We start from the raw sequence: 19,038 nt of genomic DNA on the forward strand, positions 1-19,038 counted from the left end.
TCAGGCGCTTTCTAAGCCACCGGCAGCACTCGGAGCCTATTGATGCTGAAAACCTTGTAATTTAAGTGCTCCCCGTCAGCCCCTCTGGGATCCAGATGTGGCAAGGGAAAAACACAACAGCCTTGCAAATCTGCCACTTGGGACAGAAACCTTCCAGACCTCAGACCTGACCGTCGGCCTTGTCCCTGCTGGCTCTGCAGCCCCAGGGTGCAAAACCTCCACTCAGCAAGTGGGCTGCTCCCATCATGCTGATACACCCCCTTCCAGTCATCCCAGGCTGGGCTGGCAGGGCCAAACGTGGTCCAGATAACACTATTTTAAAAATATCTCCATTAGCTTCAGCAATAATAGCATGCGAATGAAGAAATCAGTTTCCTGTGGTGAAGAAAAGAGTTTTTCTGGGAAGTCAGGGTGAGGAGGAAATAACCTCAATGAACCAATTGATCAGGCCTAAGATAACAGGCATTTCAGTCTAGAGCACTTCCATTTGCTTTGCTAATTTGTTCTCATATCCAATAAAGAGATGGATAATTCAGCAATGAGTCATTATTAGGCATAACAAAGCCAGATATGTATTTGCAGGCAATTTTTAGGCAGTTAACAGGCATTTGGAATGCTGCTCTCCCAGCAGATGCCCTCTCTATTTGTGTGATTTGTGGAAATCCCAGTACATAAAAAATAAAATAAATTAAATTAAAAGTACTTATGAGGTGAAATCCTTTGTAGGAAGACTGAATATTTTCATTCTAGTAGCATTATTGCTTTTTTTTCTATTTGCTTTTGCAAATATTATTTGCATTAACTATTATGCATTGCTTTTAAGACGGAACTTGCTGAAAGACTGAACTTTGTACCTTTAAGATAAACCATGGGGAATTAGTATCTAATCAAGCAATGGATTGTCCGTGTACTGTTTGTCCAAGCATTACACAGAGAACACGTAACCTCTCAAGACATTTTTTTTCCCATTAAAAGATTGTGATTTCTTTCAGTAGTCAAGTCCAAACATTTCATATGATCAAATTAAGAAAATGTGAGATTTTGTGCAAAGGGGAGGAAAAAAAGAAGAATTGCTACACAGACAAATTGTTTTAAAGCTTTCTAGGGACTACACAATAGCTCTGGGATCCCTTGGGTAAAAATGAAATAGCTACACCTTAGGAATATAATGGAAAGATATTATCAACCGTGGTTTACAAGGGATAGAAAGAGGATCCAGACAGACTTCCCACAGAATATGTGAATAATCTATGAGAAAGACTGAGCCCATTAAGGGTAACTACACAGTATATGCTAAACCTTGATAGATGTTATACCCTATTGGAAGTCATCTACTTTTCCTTTTGGATAGCCTTTTAATTTATGCTTTAATATAATCTTTTAAAAATAATTCTGACTGTACTGGCACTTCTGACACACAGACCATCATTTTAAATCCTTTTATCAGCACATATATCATTTTGTCTCATACCAGTAATAGGATGGGAGTCAAGGAGTATCTATAATTTCACCTCATGCCTCTTAGCAATAATGGAGTTATGTGTTGCAATGAAATACTGTATAACGTGCTATTCACTGAATGATGTTGAGGTATTGAGGAAATTTGCTCAGTGACTGTTTCCTGCAAAGAACATAAACAGTTTTGGGATCAAACGAAGGGCTCCCATGGCTCGCTGAGCTCCCAGACCCATAGGCTGCAGTCCTGTCTCCTCCTGTGTTTTCCTTCAGCCCCATGAGCAGTGAATCTCTGCTACATGTCTGGGGCTGGACCACTCCGCTGCATGGAAAACATGCCTTCAGTACACTGCAGGATGAAGAGGAACCTGAGTGTGGGTCTCCAAAGTCTTGGTCAGGCTCTGTAAGCTGTAGCTTTTCAAAGACCCACAATGCAGTCAAATTTGGGTGGGTTTCCATCTGCAGCAAAATAGCCTAAACCTACCCAACCTTCACTACTAAGAGAAGATATGGTGTTATGAGTTCATAACCCCACCTGAATATATTTATTCCCATAGAGGACCTAGCGCAGCTTCCTGGAGGAAAGGTGTCCAGCAATCCATCTACTAAAATGGCAAAAACCATGTACATCCACGTAAGCCCATTCAGGAAAATAACTAGACCACTATGGTCAAACCTTTGCACAAGAAAGATCAGCATGAGGTGGGCATTTGTTGAATATAATTCCCCCAAATAAGCTATGATTTGGGGAATCTAAAAGCTCCCAAGATCAGGGGTCTATGAGAAGTTCAGCAAAACTTAGCTATTGGCTATACCAACTGTACCAGCAGTGTTGTATCACAGTTCTCACAGATTCCTTCTAAAAGTCTTTGCTCTAGAAAATCTTAAATCGAGTTGATCAGACATACTAATAAACCTGCAAAAAGTCAGGTTTGTGCAAGATATCGAATATTCTCAGTAGAAATTAAAAGTCAGGGGCTTGTGGTCAGCACCAGGGTTTGGTCTTATTCGATAATCAGAGTTTGATCAAAGCTGATTTTCAAAACTGGTACAAGAGACAGAGCTTTTGCCCCATGATGACGCTGAAGGTTCTGTGAAGAAACAAATCGGTCATGTAATATTAGCTTGTCCTCATTTCCAACTGACAAAATGTATTAAAAGACACTAAAAATACGTGGCACACTTTCTTAAGACCTTGTTCCTTGGGGCTGTTTCTACAGGCCTATTACACTATTACAAATGAAGTCTAAGAGTTTCTTATTTAACCAAATGTAGGTTACATGATGGTCTACAGTAATATGCTGGTAGTAGTTGGTGGGAAAAGTAATGGTTTATTGCATTCAAAACCAATCCATGAAACCCACCAGATGTGAAGATTAGGGCAGAAATCTCCACCAGGGAATACAACATGATGCGTTGTGTCTACTACTAAAGTCCATTGCTGGTCAGTGTGTTCTGGAGCGGCATGCAAACTTACAAACAGGTGCCAGCAAAAAGAAAGGGAAAGGTAGCCAGCTAACAAAGGCAACAGCTATCGGACAAGGAGAGCACCAGTAACCCACAGCAACAGAAGCAAAGAGCATTAGAAAAGTGTTGCTGTACTACTGTGAAGTGGGACGTACACGAGCCAGGTTAGAGCCACTTCTTCCCACAGGAAGCTTTAATTTGATTAGTCAATTATTAGCGGTGGGAGTAAATGGTTTTAGGAAGTGGATGGAAATGCAGACCCAGGGGTTCTGATTTTTAACAGTGCTTGCATGCAAAACATTATTTTTTACTTTAACGTCATGGCACTTGGATAAGAAGAGAGTGTAGGCAGCCTCTCAGATTTGAGGAAAACCAAATAAATTGTGCTTCTGCTTGTCAGGACAAAATTTATCAAAGCTTTGTGAAATGCATGCCCCACTGAAGCAGGTAGATGCTTGGCAGAGGGACAACAGAGCTGTGGAATAGTTTCCTCCTGACAGAAACTAGTATCTCCCAGTCAGGTAAGGCCTAAACCAATCAAGTGGTGTGAACCACAGATACCAGTGTATAATTCTCATCTTTGTACAGTAATAAGATTTCGTGATTACAGCTTTGAAGGTTGCACTCTGGTCAAGCAAGATAAGTAGTGGCAATTTCCCTGAGCCTGAATTCAGTAAGATATCACATGTCACTTTCAACAATGCTCTCTGTATGCTGTGTTGAGATCAAAACCTGGACTAGAGTGTATCAAACAGATCACACAGTTTGTTAGGTGATGGTGCAGTCAGGATAGCACAGTCTATTTCAATATCAGGAGTATTCAGGCTGAGGAGTTTTGGGGGTGTGCTGCTATAATTGCAGTGAGGTTCTGAAGAAGTTGCAAAACCAGGTTTTTGCTTGGTGTAAACTGATGGGGAGGGTGAGGGGGTCAGCATTTGTTCTGCTTACATATGGCAGAAAGGTTTAAGGTGCAGGAGGAAAGGTATAAGTTTCCAGGAGGAAACTGCATTTGGAATATTTAAAAAAAGAAAGAAAAAAAAAAAAAAAAGAAAAAAAGCAGCAGATAAATAGGTCAAGCCCATGTGAGCACTATCCTGTGTTCAGCATCCTCAGTGCTGCTTGACTGCCACCAAGTTGAGGACCATCTCCTTGTCATATTTTCAGTGTATGTATGATGTATAGCTGGATTTGGTATCAGATATGTCTGAATGCTCAAAAACAAGGTTGTGTTTGGACAGCATCATGGGAGTAGGCACTTTAATATGCTTACTCGATTCTGTATTAAACCTCTGGAACATGACAGAAATCAGCCAATGTACCACACTCAAGAACACAGCCTATTACCAGTAAGGAGTTAAGATGTCCTACTATTGCAGGGGATTCTCTTGTAGTTAAAACACTGTAAAAGTGTCCTCAATTCCAGGCTTTACCACAACTTTCCAAGCAAAGTGAGGCAAGTTGCTTCACAACTTCATGCTGTTTTGGTAAAATTGGGGTCTTACATCCTTATCTCTCCATTGCTTCTTGCTCTGGAGACCAGGGGAGCAGAGGCTTCTCTTATAAAAACTAGGAAAAAGGAATGATCTGTATTGAGACTGATAGTTATTGCCATAATACAAACAGTAAGTACTAAAGCCTCATGAAAAATGCTACTGTGTTCAGTTGCAATAAATTAGCACTAGTTATTGAAATGTTAGGAAGGTTTTTCTTTGCACTGCAGTGATTAAAGCAGATAAATAAGAAGCTGGACAATTTTTGTGTGTGGCTACTGTGTCTTAGGGCTGCCTCTAATAGCCCGAGTGATCTTTCCTTCGTTGTTAATGGGTATTTAATTGGGATTTATTTCCATGGAATTTTTGTACCTTCAGATCATTACAGCACGGGGGGAATTTTATAGCCATGGGGATCAACACGGTCTCTCTAGAGGTTCTGTTTGATGAATGAAGTTGTAAAGAGTTGACATATAGTTAGAGACCATTACCATTTAGAAACACAGGAGTGAGAGGAATCCTTTTCAAAAGGATCCTCTTTGTCCTATGCTGTCTGCCAGTTGTGACTTAAAACAAAACAAAACAAAACAGAACAAACAAAAAAACAGTACAATGAATGCATCTAATCTTTTCTTCTGTTGTTAACTGATCTTTCCTCAAAATCCTATATTTCTTTATTTCAGAACGCTGAAACTAAATGGAACCACCCAGCTGTGGAGGAGATAGCTATTGCATTTTGCCCCTATCCTTCCACAGCTTATATGAGAAAACACTGATCACAGAGAAGAGGAGTAGCTTGGAAATGGCAGCACTGCCATGTGATTCAGGAGATGTGAAATCAATTCTTCCCATGCCACAGACTTCCTGTATGACCTTGGCAAGTCACCTATTTCTCAGAACAGGAGAAAAAAATCCGTGCTTTTTCTATTTTACTTGGTAGAAGATCAAGTCAATATTTAAGACTCTGGATGAATGACGTGTACTATGAAATAGCAAAGGCACGATAACTATAATTTATCTTGTCCTGTGGCTTCTGCAATAGAAATACTGAAATATACCTGAAATACTCACTGCATTTCACCAAAATTAACCTGTGTGTACAGGCTATTGCCAGCTATGCACAAGTTTGGTGTCTGTAATATTTTAAAACATTTGAAATTAATACTGCAGCCTTTATGAAAAATCTGCATCTTGGTAGTGCAGTGTTTCCCGTCTCATTTAGCCTTCAGCTATCAATTGATAGTAGAATTGAACCAGCTTGCCTGGGTCAACATCTTTTCTCTTGGTCCCTTCCCATCTTCAGAGGTCTTTCCACCTGGTTCCTCTGGTGGGTCCTGTCTTGTTTGTGTGTGCATGCTTGAACATTTGCAAAGCTTACAGGAAAGACCCTCTTGTCATGAGCAACCACTTTGAAGCATCCCCCTGCTTCTCAGCACTTTGCTTGACATGTAGCTAATTTTATTTATTTATTTATTTTATGGTCCTATGGGTGAGCACTCAAGAGAGATTTCATTTCTTTTAATTGCTCCCAACCTATACCACTCCCTGCAATTGGGCCTGAGGAAAGGCATTTAAGGCAGCAATCTCCAGGCCTTTAAAATTACCCATTCCTAAAGGGTAATATTTTCATATTAAACTGTGGGTTCTATGCACAGGGGTTGTGGCATTTGGAAGCCCACCACCTGGTGTGAATTTTGCTATGGCAGGATGGGGTCCCAAGCAACTGTCTGCACTTATATTTTAATTCTCAAAACGTCAATGCATTATTATAGGCCTGGAAATGAATATGCTCACTGCAGCCTCTTTTCTTACTCTTGATATCTACAGTATTTCCTTGCTTTTCCTCTGCTTTTATGTGAGATCCCCTCAGGTCTCCTCCCCTTCAGTGCATCTTCCACTGGGACCTGCATTCCAAAAGCCTTCAAAAGCCACCGTGCCTCCCCAAGCAGATCTAACTCCCAAACCTCAACTGTACTTCAGGCCATCTTAATTCTAAACTACCATGAGGGGAATCAACCTGATTTGGCATTTCCTCCTTAGGCACAAAGACATGGTCCCACATCCATCAATACAAGGTGTGCTTTAGGAACACCACAGTCTTGGCAAGGAACCGGCTCCATCTACCATGGATACACAAGGACCAGTTTTACCTGAAAATCCTTCCTTGGGGTTGCAAAACAAGACCACAGCCTGGCACATGGTGTCCGTGCCAAGGGACAGTCACCAAGAAATTTGATTCCGGGTGCAAGATGGTAGGAAACCTGGAAACTACCTCTTTCTTTCTCAAAGATCCAAATGATAGCTATGTGCAAATTGCAATGGCAGGTACGTTATGTATAGATGCTACTTCACAACCTGGTTTTGGTGCATATCCATACCACAGCTAGGGCAGACTAGAGAGTTGCCCATGACTCAGTTACCTCTGTCTCCTTTCTGTAGGAGTAAATTTTCTGTCATGCTTTAATGCAGCAGTGCCCACCCTATTGCTCTGTGCCCTCCCTTGCTTACAGACCGAGTATCAGCAAAACAGCCTCCCCTGCAAAACTGGATCCTCCCAGCAGCTCTGGGATAAAGAGACAAGATAAAATATGGGCTAGGTCACAGGTGGCTGAATTAGGTCTGCATGAAGCTAAGAGCAGTCACTCAGGAAGGCTGCAGGAAGCAGAGGAACACACAGATTCACCAGTCCCAGCCTTGTGTCTTAACCACCACCAGATTCATCTGTTCTCTTGATCTGGCTTCCCACAGTTGGGAAGATCAGCTGGAAAGGGTTGTAAGTCACCTGTTTCTTGGTTTGGGGGGTGCAATTCATGTACTGGAAGAATCATTCACAATACTTGATGCTTAGCCCAAGAAGACAAACTCTTCTCATGAGGGAAGTCTTCATTCTTACTCCTGGGGCTGAGAAGAAGATAAAAGGGAGAAGGACACTCCATCTCCCTTCCCTGGTGCAGATCGGAAAGGATGCAGAAAACCATCAAGTCAGGTGAATGAAAAACATAAGCTGCACAGGCAGAGATACAAGGAAGAAAGGTTTAAGTGTTTCTTTGCTTAAAATTATGTTCTTGTTTGTGGGATAAAATGGATTTTTAAAGAATCTGTTTACAATTGGATGAATTATATAAGTATCCATTATGTAATTGAATAATAGCATAATCCTCCATAATGACAGGCAGAAGCCTTCTAATGTTTGGGACAGGACTGCTATTTTCTTCTTACTTGGATATCTTTCAGATCCATTGTTATGCAGTTCTTTACATGATACTTCCTTTCTTCCCTCTTTGAAATTCATCCATGCTAACTGGCTGTATTTACTCTATTATTATGCTTCCTTGAAAATGCCTCTCCTTTATTACTTATGTCTTGATAGCATTCCAAGCATGCCATGCTGTGATGCTCTTTTTTTCTTGCTATTGCAAGTTTAAGGCTCTTGATCCAGTCTTGTCCCTCTACACCTGTTAGAGCTCAGTCCGAAAAAGGGATAAAACTTTCTCCATGCAAGGTGAAAAAAAGGTCTTTAAAGGACAACAAAGAACTTTACTGGGGCTGGTTATAGGCTTAGAATGTATTTTTCCCTTCAGTTGTTTGAAAGGACAAGAAGGCAGCTCACATGAGTAAGCATTTTTTAGTTCAGTTCCTGAATCAAATACTCCATTGGTTTTAATATCATTTAATGCAAAACCAGTTATGTTTTTCATTTGAACGTTTCTGCTGGAAATTTTGCTGTTAGTGTGGGTTTTCTTGTTTCTTTTTGTTTGTTTGTTCCTTGGTAATATGGCATAATGTTCAGATAAAAAAAATCAGTGAATTAGCAATATGTTTAGTGCTAAAGGCGTTTTTCATCTGCCTTTCAAATACCAGTATATGGAGTTCATCTGTAGAAGGGCAGTCTTGTGGATGGGCATTGGGGGGGGGGGGGGATGCTTCTCTTTTCAAAATTATTAAAAAACATCTCATTTTATGAAAAAAACCACAACCCCCTTGGGAAGTAGAGAGGCTTTCATTTCAAAACTGAACTGCTTCTGTCCACTTTTCTTGGAAAATCTTCAAGGAGTCTCCAGATTTTGAATGTTGATGTTTGCAATCTCCTGTAAAGGAAAATACCCCTACCCCCAATCTTTTCAAACTCTGAATTATATACACATTTAAATATTCACGTTTTGGTGAATTGCTGACCACAATGACATTTCTGTGCCCTGCAAGAAATTACGAGCCTTTTCCCAACTTCTGTATCACAAAGCCACGTTAAACATTTTCTCACAGCACTCGTTAATAGCACAAGCAGGTTTATTCCATGATTGGGGATTTGTTTAGCCATAGGCTAAATTAGATTGGCCACATGTGGTGTTCAGAGTGCCACAGTGGGGTCCGTGTAACACTCCCTACAAGTAACAACACGCTGCTGAAAAACAAGCGAGGGAGAAGAGGGGAGGTTTGGCAGAGTAGATAATTTTGCAGTTTAGCTGGGTTTCTGGTGGCGGTGGTGGTGGTGGTTGTTGTTTTGAGTTGTGTGTACTACGTTTGAAGAGAAAGCTAGAACTGGTTGGAGCCTTAATAAGAAATAAAAAAAATTGGAGGTGAAAGGGCTCACTGATAAAAGAGCTGCTTTCATTTACTGCTCCAGGCATCTGCTGTAAAGGAGCCAAAGCGAATGTGCAAGCATCAGAGACAGTCACAGGAGGGAGGAGGCAACAGTCAGAGCTGTGAGTAACTGTACATAAACATAATTTAAATCAAAACAGCTGAATAACAATTTAGGACATAAAAGGAAAGAGAAAAGGTGGAATGAAGTAAAGAAAAACAAACCCCACAAATCGACCACAGTCAAACGAGTGAGGAACGCAGAGGAGCAGCAAATGGGAGACAAAAAATCAAGCAAAGCTATCAGGGTCCAGTGGTTCATTCCTGTGGTACCCTGTGGTTCCCAGCTCATTTACTCAATAAGGTCTCATGCTTTCAAGGCCAAGAGGAGCCCTGAAGTACCAAATCTCTCCTTCAGGCTTCTCGTCTTCAAACACGGGGCTCTTTGCAGCTCAGCCCCTCCACACTCGCCTCTTTATTCTGCTTTCTGTGCCACCTCCCAGCCCTTCTGCTCCCAGGAGCACAGCGCTGCCCACAGCAAAGTCCCAGCGCACTAGCACTCGTCATCTCACCATCGTATGTCACTGCTGTTGTCTCTTTCTGCGTTCGCAAAGCTCTTTACAAAGGGGTTTTCATCCACAATTAAGTCTCCTAAGTCCTAACACAACAGCAGTTGATGCTCTGCAGCCACTGGGACCTTTGTGTCTTCTGCAGTTTCTCAATCCCACCCAGTGTCACTGGCTGGTGTCCTTACAAACAAGTAAGTACAAATCTGGATTTCTAATCCTATTAAGTATTTGGCCTTAATGCTACCATGTGGCAATGAGTGCCACTGATGACTCAGTTTTAAATGTGTTTTCCTGACATTCTTATTAAATGGGGAGAGCAAGAAGAGAGCAAGAAGAGCATTGCCAGGTCGATGTGGCTAATGGAGAATGTTGTTGATGAGCTTCACAAAGACTAATTGCCCACTCCTTCGAATACAAAAGATTTTGTTGCGATGGAACAAAGAACTATCTTTGTTCAGTGGCTGAAGAAGAATGGCAAGAGCAGAAGAAAACAGTAGGATAAAAAGTGTCTCAAGCAGAGGCCGTTACCCCATACTTCTGAGGATGTTATTAAAAGCTCTGCAGTAGACTTTTTGGGAAATGCGTCCCTGACCCCAGTGCTGAAGCCTCCTTTGTGCCTGGAAGAATGAGGGTTTAAACCTTTCCAAAAATTTTTTTTTTTTTTTTTTCTTTTTGCTTCTCATTAGTGCAAACTTAGCTTTGTTTGCATGTTGGGCATGTTTCATTTCTCAGGTTCAAAATATGAGAAAATGCTAAGAAACAAAACAATCCTCCCTTCTTTAGGAAAGACACGGTTATTTCCCTCACTGCTCTGTATGTCCAATTAGTCCATAAAAGTTCCTCTCAGCTAATTTGATGTACCATTTTTCTGGCTTTACCAGCATCTGAACCATCTGATGTGTGTGTGAGCATATAGCAGGATGAGGATGGGTGGAAATACTTTTTCTACAGCAGAAATGTGTGTATTTCTTCATGCATACATAGTTAAAAATGGTTGAAAGTGACTTTGATTAAGCTTCCTCAAGAACTCAAACTAGTGTTAATCATATTTCAGGAGAGATCATACAACAATATTTTCAGCCAGAAAAGGAGGCTGCTTGTCTTGTGGCTGGAAATTGGCTTGAGACTGGAACCATTTCGCAGTCTTTGCTCCAGCTCGTACTAACAAGTGACCACTGTCAGGCAGTTACTAGGATAATAATGCATAATAGCAAGGATGGAGAGAAATGAAGAGTCACAGAAAAGGGAGGAGAATATTGTTTCATCTCAGATTTGAAATGAAACAGAGGCCAAAACCAGCAGGGTGGGAAGTCTGTTCCAGATGGCAGGAGCTGCAGAAGCTATTGCACCAACAGTAGCCAGCTTGTAGGAAGAGGCAGAGAGAAATAAGCGTGTTTCATCCAACAAAGTATCAGGTAATGTAAGAGGGGGACTAGCCAGTGCCAGAGCTCTGACTGATGCTTCCTGAAGGGGATAGTCCTGCAATAATTGGGAGGGTCACTGTGACTCAGAAACCACGCGCTGCAGGGGAGACGGGGGTGGTAAGGGGGTTAACACTTTTTTCCTAGATGCAGCACTGAGTCATAAAGCCTTTTCCTTTTCTTTTCTTTTCTTTTCTTTTCTTTTCTTTTCTTTTCTTTTCTTTTCTTTTCTTTTCTTTTCTTTTCTTTTCTTTTCTTTTCTTTTCTTTTTTTTTTTTTTTTTTTTTTTTTTTCTTGGCTCTTCTGTTAAGCAAAAATGATCTGGCATGTTCTTTTTCCAGAAGATTTTGAAGAGGACATTTTGGAGAGGCATTTCACAGAGCCCAGCAGACATGGCAGGCAGCTCCCCTTCTCCCAGGCCAGGCTCCCCGTGCCCCCCCTGTCCACAGAATGCCACGATCCTGCCTCCAGACTGATGGGACCTGAATAAAACAAAGGAGAAGAGACAAGGTTGATCATCGGCATCCCTTTGTATGGAAGGGGGGCACAAAGAATGTGCAGCCTGGCATTCAGACATGGGGCTGTTCTTTCCCTCCTGTGTCCCACTGAGCAGAACTTACTCTTGGTATCCACTAGTCAAGGGGTCAAATTTTTAAAGGAAATCAGAAATTTCTTCTTAGTACTTATATAAAAATATATTTTGAACAAAAACAACAACAACAAAATTGCTTTAGCTTGTTATATCCCCCCTTGTTTCCTCTGTTCTTGTACAGAAGATGCCAAGAGTAGTAGAGAAGCTCCCACACATCGCACTGGCTGCCAGCACAGAGGAAGTGGAGGACTTCTCACGGTCCTTGTTGCAGATGGTTGAAATGCAACAAACTTGAGGTTTTCCAAGGTCCACACTCCCAGACGGGACCCAGCTGGCACTACTCAGGCTCTCAGCAGAGCCTGGCATTTTGTAAGGATGGTCATCAACCTGAAGCTTATGGATGAGCACTGTGCAAGTAGGGCTGATGTGGAGAGACCGTGCTCACATTTGACTTAGGGTAAGGTTTGGGCTTGGAACTTGCAACTCAGAAGTTGCCATTCGATGATTTCAACTGCAAAATGTCAAAATCCTTCGTGTTCAGAAAGCTCCTCACCAATACTTTGCCATGTTTCTGTCTTAAAAAACCAGCATGACTGTTGGAACCAAACCAGTTAAGTCGTTTGGGGTTTGCTGATTTGACTGACTTCACATAATTTTAAAGTAACTTGGATATAAACACTAGTTTTTAAAGATGCCAGGTCTAAACAGTTGGTTTCAAAACTGAACAATAAACACACTTATTAACTTGCCACAGAAGATACACACATTGAATCTGCGTTAGTTATTTGGCAACATCATGAATGCTTTCTTCAGACTGATTTTGTGACTAAACACTCCCTATAATAGCAAACGATCCTTCTGAGAAAAAGTATCTTTTAGGACTTTGGGGTTCTTATTGTTCACATTCTTCCCTGAAATTCTGTTCAGCTTTTGCTCAAAATTTTTCATTGGGAAAAAAAAAAAAAAAGTGTTTTTGGATGATGCTGAGATACTACAAGGTTCTGCTAAACTCTTTCTTTTATTTTTTTTTTTAATCTGAAAATCATTCTGATTTTTAATTCAGAACTCAAATCACTCAATGAAAAATCTAAGTTTTGACACATTCAAACAGCTTTAATCAGTGTGAGATGATACTTTTGGACTAATCAGTGAGTTGAAAGTATCATTTTTCTTATGCCTAACAGGAAGAAATAGAACAAAAGCTCAAAATGTTCAATGACCTGAAAAAATCTATTTTATGCCTGCTCTGTTGATCGAGCTTTAAAATCAGGGCTGGCAGTAGGAGGACCCTGAAGGAGCCTCACCCCATTGAACTGAATGGACCACTGTGTTCTTAAGGGGCCAGTAGTTTTCCAAGCAGATTTTTTGTACGTCACCCCCAATTTAGAAAGCAAGCAAACATGCAGCTGATATCAATTTTTGACCAAATTGTCTGTAGGAAAGAAGCAGAAACCTCGCTGCTCTTGATCAGATATCTTTTCAAGGCCACAGTGTATTTTTCAATAGTTGGGTTGTGTTGAGTTTAGTGCTGCCATCTCAGGGAAATCTGAGAGGAACAAGGTTATTTTTAAAAAAATTAGAAACAGCAAGCACTATATTTCAGCAAAATGTGACGATAAACAAACAGCAAAAGTTGAAAGATAAATCACAGTTGCTGAAGGGACCTCCAAGACTTTACAAGCCTTTCTACTTACTATTTACCTCCTCAGCTCTACCTTCTTTTGCCAGAAATGATATTTTGCTGATTTATTTATTTTTACTATTGCGGGCAGGAGGTCTATAAATTGATCTTTATAAGTCCTGGTAGAGTATCTATATTATATCCTGTAGGTATTTCTAGGTTTGTATATAACACCAGTGCAGTCTACCATGGCAGGCAAACCACCCTGAAACCTAACATTCATGCCACTGGGCTTCTAATCACTGAATGAGTGACAAATCTTTGAAGAGTAATAGTACTGATGACACCAGGTGACACATTGAAATGGGCCCCTAAGCAGAGCTTTGCACACCATGGCTGGGTGCACTCTCTCTTTTTTGAATCATTGCTAACCTGAGAGAAATGTTCATTCTTCTTGTTGCCTCAGAACGAATGAGAAACATCAAACCAGAACAGGAATTCAATTCAGGTGGGGAAAAAAAAAAAAAAAAGTTCTGTTTCAGCTGCTGTTGTTGTTTTTAACCCTTCAGAAATTTAATTCAGAAATTTAATTTGATTTCTAAATTAAACGCTCTTTCAGAATGAAAAATCCAAACATTAATTTCACAAAAGTCAAAGGGAAAAGCACTAAACATTCATTTCTATTTTGACCTAGGATGATCTGCTGAACCTAGCAGTGATTCATGAACACCTTTGTTTGGCTTGGAACAGAGCTGTTCCCAGCACGCTGGGCAGAGCGGCGGCGGGGATGCTGAAATGTCAACTTGTGCTCAGCCCGATGCTCTCCGTGCCATCTCACGCTCACCAGTGAATGGTGATTGATGGCATGCATCAGGTGTCAGGGGATACAAGGCGTCATGGGTGAGTATTCAGTGACAAGCGCATGGCTGGGGTGTTTTGCTGGTGTGGTGGCCCCAGGGCATTCCTGTGCAGTCACCAACCACAGCACCTGTTGTGAGGTCCTTCCTTGGCTCGTGAGGAACCTCCTTGGCTCTCCTTCATCCCTGATGGTGCCAGTGAGCTCCTGCTGGGCTCCAGGAGCTCCAGTTCTAGCATACACAAGGATGCCATGGCAATGCAAGACTCCTCTGTCTTCTGACTCTCCTCATTCTGCAGCACCACTCTCCTCACCTGCTCAAGAGCAACTCTCTTGCAAGCGGGCTTCTGACATTTGTCACACATAAAACATGAGCAGAAACATTCAAGAGGTGCAAATTTTGCTGTGACCGACTCTTCTAGGATGAAACTCGAGACATAGAGGTGGCTCTATCTACCTGTCAGCCTCCACCCCCTGCCATGCATTTTTTACTGTTGACTCTCCTATTTTTTGTCATGGTTTCTGTTTGTTGTCTGAGATGAGATGAAAGATTTTTAATAGTGATGGCATAGAGCTCTAGAGACAAAAGGGCCTATTCTTTTCTTATCTTGGATGTGTTAAAAACACTATACCTTCATCCTGCTACGTTCAAAAGGAGACAAAAAGTGAAACGAAGTGAACTATTTTTCAGCACCATTAATAAAACAACCCCAAATGATATAAAATAGCCTTGCTTTCCAGCCCCTTGTTTCACATGACAAACACTGTACCCATGAGCTTTGGCTTCTCTCATGAAGAGAGAGAAAACCTTCAGAACTTTTTCTGGGCTCTCAAACTTCCAGCGTGGTTCGTAGGGGCTGTAATTTAGCCCCAGGCATTTGAGAATCTACTTTGTGTGTTTTGGCAATGACATGAAAATGCAGAGAGAACTGTACATCTTGCAGTTGTATGCTGAGCTAGGCGATCTGAGGGGCCTGTCTATAATAGAGGAATCATCTTTTCTTCAATGAAGTGCTACTATTGTTGTGATCTTCAATAAAGGATATAATGGACGCATTCATGTGGTGGCTGTTGTTTGTGTGTCATTCTTTCAGCGTACAGCTAAGCGCACAAGAGTCTTTTAAACTCTTCTCTACTCAGATCCAGTAGTGCTAGTATTTTGTGCCAAACTAGGTTGGTTTTCCCCCTGCAAGCTTTTTTTCCTATTATTTTTGGATAAAGCCAATTGACCATGAAATACCTCTTTTTTGCAAAATGATATCTCCAAGCGCTCACTGTGGGATCATGGGTCAAAACAGCAGTGTAATGCACATTTGTGTGGAGGTGCTATTGGTTTAAATATCCCTCTTTCTAGAAGTAGTCAGTTTGGCCCCTTGTAGGCACTATAAGAAGCTGATATTCATTTTGGGGTCAGAAGTAATATTCAAAGCTTCGTTTGCTTCTGGGTGCCATAATCATATCAATAGCCTTTTTTTGTATAAGTCCGAACTGAAGCTTTCAAATGAGTAAACAGCATCCCCAGGACTTAATAGGGTGACCTGAATAAAGTTATTTCCTTCTGTTTGATTACAGCATGGGGCAGGGGAGAGATTTTCAAAGACAAAAGGCAACAGTTGTGTCTGCAAAGACAGAAATTTGCATAAATCCACAGAGTAATGGCACGAGCAAAGAACATTTCAGCATGCAACTGTGTGTGTGCACTTAACTTACCACAGATGCAATCACAAATGTGTGGTCAGATAGCTGGCTCTGAAGTAGGGTCCAGGCTGTGAAAAAGGGTGCTGAGCAAGGGTGTAGCCAGCAGCTGGATGAGCACAGGATGAGGCTTTCATGGGCCATGAGATGATGCTAATATTTCAACCATACAACAAGACTTTTAAAGGAGGGGTAGGGGAGGAAATGTTACCTTGAATCTACTCTAAAGAATTTAGTTGAATCAATAGGCCTACATTTAAATAAGTTTAGATGTAATTATCCGTTACAAATCTGGTTTTCTGCCTTGTTAGCCGGAGATCCTAGGCACTTTCATTTAAAATTTGTACCAATCTCAACCTCATTTAACTACACAGTGTGAACAGTTTAGGGGGGAAAAAAAAAAAAAAAAAAGGAAAAAAAAAAACACAAAACCTTCCAACATCTTTTCTTTTTAGGTGAGTTGAAAAGGATGAGCACCTAGCAAGGTTTTTTCTCAAGTCACTTTTTAAAGATTGTTATTATCTTTTCATATTAAAGTTAACATTACCATATGCTGTTGAGCTTTTGTTGATGGCGATGCTTAAACTAGGATGTTGTTTCCTTTGGAGATTCTTACTGCCAGTCATTAATTTACATTTTTTTGAAATCGTACAGCGAGTGCTTTGTTGATGCCTGTTTTCATTTTGTTTCTCTCTCTTTTCAGGTCACACATGAGGAGTTTTTTCAAACAGCAAGTTAAGGAGATGGAATGAAATCAGTGACATCTGCCACTCACACTCTCTCCCACCATCCTGTTTACCCATAGCCCCCCTTTTTTCCTTTTCTTTTCTAATGCTCACAGTTTTCATCCCATTCAATAGCCACCCCCAATTCCACTCCTGACCCCCCAGTTTCTCCAGTAATTACTCTGGGGAATGCATTTGAATCTGAATCTCTCTCCTCCATTCTTTGGTCCTTTTTGCCTGTTGATTTGGGGATGTCTTAATGTTCCCATTTGAGCTGAGTTGTCTCCCTTCATAAACTTCAGTCATGTCCATTTTTATTTAGTCTCAGAGGAAATCAAAGATCATGTCATGAAAATGATGTGTCCAGCATTTAACATGATCCCATGCTGATTGTCACAGGCTTCTAGGAATTGTCATACTCTGTGTTTCTCCCTTCCCTATTGTGGTTGACCATCTCCATAACAATTTAAATAAATGAAATCTAATTAAAAAGAAAAAGAACAAAACTGCCTCCCCACTCCCTCTTTAAAAGCTGAATGAATAACATTGAATCCTCTCCAGTAGAAAATTTATGAGGCTGAGAGTTAGGGTCCTGATCCTGAAATCTTTACTCATGCACTAATCCTCACACACTTGATTTATCCTTTCAGCTTCAGTTCACACAATGACTCATAAAAATAAGTGATGTAGGATCGGTCAGAAACTTCAGAAACTCGAAATGACACAGTTTTCCCAGTGTTTTCTTTCATTATTATGATTTTTAACTACTGCCTATGCAGGCAGAGAAAATATATTCGACATAGAGATCTTTCCTCAATCCTTACTCCAACAAGTAAAGAGAGTAGGAAGAGATGGATTTGATGTGACAAGCACACAGCTATACCTTTTAGATTTCTTCAGCAATAGAATTCTCTGCCTTGTATCAGATTGGGACTATTGCCAAATAGGACCATCCTATTGTGCATCCCTTTAAGAGCATGGAAGTTCCCTATCACAATGCTTTAAACCATCTATTTAGGACAAGCTGCTTTAACAACGAAACAGCAACAACAACAAAAGAGGAAGAGAAAAGGAAACCTGGATGCTTATTTGCTAGTATTGCAAGCTGTTTGCAATAAAGATCACTACCAAGACGGAAACAAAGGAAATTTGAGACTATAGTAAAGCCTGATCTGTTTAATATATGCCCCTAAAACTTAATGTGCACAGTTAGGATCAAGTTAAGTGAAGTGCTCAGTCGCTAAAACTTGGATTGAAGCAATCCTGTTGTAAAGTTTCTTTCCTGATGTCATTTTGAAGTGAGAAGAGGAAAGAAGAGAAACAAATTGACACGTACTGTGATAAATTCCTGTAATGGATTAGAAACAGTGCATTGCTGACACTGAAGTCAGAAGAACAGAACAGTTTGGGAAATGGTTCAGAGATGCTGGCTCTGGTTATTTCTTCCAGTGGAGTAATAAGAATGCTGGAAATTTGCCTTGTGTGTGTGTGATCTGGACTCAAGTCCCTCTGGAAATGCATTAAAAAAAAAAGGGAGGTCTCGTTGCTAAAGGGTATTGTTTGGAAAATTACACAAAACAACAACCAGCAGAAGAAATGGCTTTTGTACATGATGGGAAATATCAGGAATGGATAAAGTTATTCATACTAGGCTGAATTCTCATGTCTTTCTTCCTATCTGAAACTTAATAAGAAGTTAAGGGAACTTAGGATTTGTCCTGCTGCTGCCTCCCAGGTATTCGGCTCAGAAGGTCCCATCAGGACTTTATGAAGGCCAGCTCTGAGGACTGCTGGAAGGGTGGAAAATTGCTTGTTGACTGCTCAGAATCACATTTACCCTTTCTTCTTCCTCTACTGTTTTGGGTAGTAAATTTTGGTACACTTAGGAGGTTACCCTCCAACATCTGGGAATCATTTTCACACCAAATGATGGAAAGACAACCCTCAATTACACCACCGAATCCCTCCCCACTGTTGAAAGCAGCATGTCCACATGTGTGCACCCCACTTGCTGCACAATCAGGGGCAAACTACCAAGAGGCTTCCCTTCTTTGCTGCCAGCCCACGTGAGGGAATCTAACTTCCCTGGACTCTCTGTCCCCTGAGCAGCTCCTGTCCTGCTGGAACATGCATTTTTGTGCCCCCTTCCCTGCTTGCTGAACTTGGGAGGAGATTTGTGGAGGCTCTACCTCTCCTGGTGTCTGGTTGCTGCTTCCTTGCCCTCCCCAGAGCATCACCTCCCCTCTGCGAGGGGATCGAAAAGAGCTGTTGCCTCTGTTGGATTGAAATACAGGCATTTTGCCCCAAATGAGCAGTGTGTTTCAAAACAGGAGGAAGCAATGGGAAAGAGGAAGAGAGGGCTTTTCCAGAGATATGTCTGGCTGGTGGCTCTTAATGGAGGTGTAAAACTATACAAGTGTGAAATGTTATTATTATTTATGAACTACCCTGCACCCTGTCTGACACTGCCCGAGATATCGTTTTACTGGCACATGCAAAGCAGTGCATTTCTTTGGCTTCTTTCCCTGCTGCAAGTGTACCCACAGCCTCAGTGGGGTGTCCAGGG

The sequence above is a fragment of the Cygnus olor genome, chromosome 7, assembly GCF_009769625.2.
Source record: "Cygnus olor isolate bCygOlo1 chromosome 7, bCygOlo1.pri.v2, whole genome shotgun sequence".
In the NCBI taxonomy this organism is placed as follows: Eukaryota; Metazoa; Chordata; class Aves; order Anseriformes; family Anatidae; genus Cygnus; species Cygnus olor.